Source organism: Atta colombica, unplaced genomic scaffold, assembly GCF_001594045.1.
Source record: "Atta colombica isolate Treedump-2 unplaced genomic scaffold, Acol1.0 scaffold78, whole genome shotgun sequence".
In the NCBI taxonomy this organism is placed as follows: Eukaryota; Metazoa; Arthropoda; class Insecta; order Hymenoptera; family Formicidae; genus Atta; species Atta colombica.
Window position 1 is genome coordinate 1105693 of NW_017259570.1, and position 4423 is coordinate 1110115.

The following is a 4423-nucleotide window of genomic DNA, read 5'->3' on the forward strand; positions in this document are numbered from 1 at the left end:
AAATTAAAATTGGAAATTTTATTTTCTTATTTAGATATTAATTTTTTTAATGAGAAAGAGGGAGATAGAAATATATTTTTATCTTGCTAAAATGTTGAAAATTAATTAAAAATTAAATTTGTTTAATTGATTGTAAGAAGTCCTAACTTGAATGTTAACGTACGTGTGATTTGGTAACATATTTAAAGTAAAATTTATTTGAAGTCCGCATTGATTTCATACAACACTGCTAAGCTACAATCAAGTACGTTGAAGATAGTAATTTTTTAATTTCCACACGCAATTATTATATCGCACACACAATAATTATAGTACACCCAACTTTTCCTTTCTCCCATAATTGATTCCTATAAAAAAAATCTTTTTATCAAAAAAATCAAGAAAATATTTACTTATGAATTATTCTTTTTAGACGCATTCTGTATTTCACTATATTAAGCCATAAAAGATTATTAAAAAAAAATTGAAGAAATTCTCTTTTTCTCTCTAATATAAAGGAAAAGAGAAAAGATAAACTCTGCAAAAAATATAAAATCATATATTATTATATTATATAATATTTTAAAACTAAATTATTTCTTTATTTTTTGTATTATTAAATTTACAATAATTTATATGTTAATTTTGTCTACATATAAAAATTTGTAAACATCATGTAACAAACAGTAAAAAACATATAAACGTAATTTTGAAAAATACATTTTTTTATTTTTTTCTATTTTTTTTTATTAATTAATACATTATTACATAATTAATTATTACAAATTATTACCGCAGGATACGATGAGGACACCGCGTTGGCGCGAAATGAAGGAGGAATAATGTAGAAGGAGGGAGAAGGGAGGATTACCGAGGGAGAGCCGCGTTAATTGGCCGAGCGAGCCAGCGGGTTCAGAGGTGAGCCGTGAGGGTGCGCTCGCGTACGAACACGCACTCGTGCGAGAGCCAGCGACCGATGGCGACGATCGCCGAGATGTGCCTGCGAAGTTACTCGGTGTTCCCGTACCGTCCTTAGATCCACGTCTTGTGTCCCCTTCGCGTGCGGTCTCTGCTGCTATTCCGTACGTTTTCCGTCCCCGCGAGACGCCTGACGACGACACGTCCTGCCGTCGTCATACCCCGTCATCGAGTGCGTGCCGCGAGTCGCGCGTGAATGCGTGTGTTCGTTGGTGTGCTTAGTGGTGTGCGCCGTGTCGAAGAAGTGCCGACCAGATCACGGTGGATCATCCGTCTATACCGAGCGAGGAGGAGAGGGATATGCGTATATAGGTAAATATATCAGAATGCGTGTAAAAGAGTGTATGTGAATGAGAGAGAGAGAGAGAGAGAGAGAGAGAGAATGTGCACAAAAAGAGAAGGTGAGAGAAGGAAAAGAAACAAGACGTGTGTCGCGTTGCAGTTCACGGCAAATTGCCGCGAGTACAGACGAGTTGACACCTCGGCGAGAGCATGGATTCGCGGCTACACCGCCAGTCGTCCCCGAGTCGCCAAGAAGCCGTGCTGTCGTCCCGGCATCGTCAGTAAACACCGACGGATATACAGAGTGAGTCATTGCTCTTTTGCTTTCGTCTGTTCGCTGTTGCTTTCTTCCCTCCTTCGCTGTTTCCATCCTCTCTGTTTCTCTTTCGCTCTCCTCTTTCGTTCTCTCCTCTCTCCCTTCGCGCCTCCTTTGCCTCTTCGTGATTTGTGACTTGCCGCTCGCAATTTCTCGGTGCGATACCTGACCCTGACCTTCGCGGTAACAACCGAGAAAGCACCCCAAAGTAACATTCGTTCCTTCCGAAAAAGGATCCTCTCGTTTTGTAAAATCATTTGTCAAAATCATTTCTACCTTGACATTTTTTGTCCGGCGTAGTTCCGACGAATTTTAGTTCCGACGAATTTTAGTGGGGAATGAAAGGATGGGAGACTTGCACTTTGAATTTCGGCGTTTGAACTTTGTTTACATTTCTTTGAGATTCCGAAGGATGTTACCTGAATTTTTTTAAACCCCCCGGGGTTTATTGTGGTGCAAATTTCTAGCAGACGTTCGAGCATCTGGACACCGTGTTGGCCCTTTCTCTTATCGTCTTTCCCTCTTTCTGTTATCCTCCCCTTAATGTCTTGCTTACGCGCGATTTCATACAGTGACATTTTCTTCGTGTGAAAAGCTTTAGTTAGAACTGTCAGATGTTTAAAAGGTTTTATGGAGAACATCCGGCAATATTAAAAATATTTTAAAACATACGATAATTAAAATTCATGAAGAATGAGCATGTTATACAGAAAAAAAAAGATGTATTACAGTATTAATTAACAGCAGTTTAAAAAATAATTGATTTGTTTTATTGAAATAATATTATATAACATTTTTTATTAAAACATTTCAGATGTATTTATTTTATTAAAATTATCATTAAAAATTAATAGGATTATTTTGCTGTCGACTAATGTTATTAATATAACTTTTCTTTTATGTAGGAATATAAAAATATTTTGACAACTTTTTTGTTGACTTTCTCGTGAATCCATTAAAATAACTCGCGTTTAAAACATTATTTTATCGCTCTTATTTTACGCTCTTCATCATGCTTCTTAAAGCATAATACTCTACTTTCGATAAATTAAATTGTCAATCAAGGAAACATCGACTGCATTTAGCAGCGGAAAAAGCAATTTTGCAACTGTTGTAAAATTCAATTCCGATCATTAAATTAAAGATTAAAGAATCTTATAAAGTTATATTATAGTTATAAAGCTTTTTTTTCTGCTGTGGTATTTATAGTTTATAGAAATCAGAAAGAATACGTATCATTTTATTGCTAAGAAAACTGCTAATTCAGTTTACTTTTTTCTAGAAACAATTATCTTTAATGAAGAATAATTTCTTGATAATAATCTTAAATATACTTATTACGAGTTTTAGAAAAACTCATTATGTATTTGAAAGAAAAATTAATTTTCTTTTTAAGAATATTATAAAATCGATCGAAGAAGCGACTTTCTATGTATAATTAAGCAAACCGATTTGTTTTAACTTAATAATCTTGATTGAAATATTAAAACTTCGACGCGATTAGAATATCTTTTGAATTAATTCGTTTTTGCTAAACTTATGATAGATTTGCTGAAATTGTTGGAATACTGGATACAGATAACTATTACCTGTATACAATATATATTTTTCTGTACAGTTTGAAAAAAAAAGTAGCTGTAAAAATCACAATCGTTTATTATCGTTTATTTACAAATTACAGGTGCATCGTTACGATTGAATGAATTGAATTTTGAATCGAAAAATGTGATTTTTTAAAAAGTTCAAAAATTACACTTTAAATCTGAATCAGTGGATAATCACTGATATCAGTGCCAAGTATGCAACTAGTAATCAGTGAATGAAATGAGATCCTTAACCTAGTTGATCTTTATTATGTAATCTAACTAACCTTGTTTTAGTGCATAAATTCAATGAATATAGTATTGGAAAATTAAAATTAACATACAAATATCAGTTATATAATGCTATAATGCAAACATTCTTTTTTAGTTAGTAACTTCACTGATTATCAGTGCCAAATATGTCACTGAATAATAATTAGTGACTATTCATTGATTCAGATTTAGAGAGCATGTAATATTGTCACCTCGAACGAAACGCTGATGTCTTTGAAGACTTAGTGCATTAAAAGTGGGCTATCAAGTCCGCAAACGAGTCGAACGAGCGCATATCGGTGATGCGGATGCAGCCATACGTTTTCTCGTGCCGCAGTGGTTTTCTGCGGTCGGTGCTTTCGTTTCGACTGGTCGCGATGCTTTTTTTCTTCAGCCCGTTTCCTTGCTCGCGGCGTTGTGCCGCACTGCCGATGGCCTCCTACTCGTGCTTCGTATACCGGGTGTACTTTTAGTCACGATCGCCAAAGTTGAAAGAGAATTTTTCGGCTCTCGGAACAGAACTATATGTATATGTGTGTGTATCCGATCGAGTTGTGTTGGCGTAAATTAAAGAGCAGCGTAACGGATAAAGAGTCGGATATTTAATGTGCCATTGACATTTTGAGATCCAACCATTTGAGACTTTGATCTGTGCCGACTCTATTGGACTCTCATCCCTGCGCTTCTACACCGTATAAATCTTTAAAACATATACCCCATATCGTTGTACTCTAACGGACAGTGCCATGCACTCGTATTTCCGGAAGCACGCAAGAAACACACGCGTTGACATTTACGCGAAAAGCGCGGCGCGGCTACGCGCGACAAAAGCGACGTTGACGTTGACGTCGACATCGTGCTGCGCCGAGGGCACAAGGCAAGGATAATGATATTACGGCTTAAAGAGACGGCTTAACCTAACCGTTAGTTTATTGGCGTGAAGGAGTCGCGGAGCGTGTCTACATCAAAGCGGCCGCTTCTGAGCTCCACTTTGCCCTGCCCCACCGTCGCC

At 36.5% G+C, this 4423-nt stretch overlaps 1 protein-coding gene across 3 annotated transcripts in view; it reads left to right on the forward strand.

Moving 5' to 3' along the window:
• The first annotated feature begins 911 nt into the window (after window positions 1-911).
• LOC108692589 (axin) overlaps window positions 912-4423 on the forward strand; it is a 28925-nt gene continuing 25413 nt past the window's right edge. For all 3 annotated transcript variants that reach the window (XM_018200901.1, XM_018200904.1, XM_018200905.1), the window contains exons 1-2: window positions 912-1269; window positions 1400-1543. The gene's annotated coding sequence lies outside the window, so the exon portion shown is untranslated. The remainder of the gene's footprint in view (window positions 1270-1399; window positions 1544-4423) is intronic.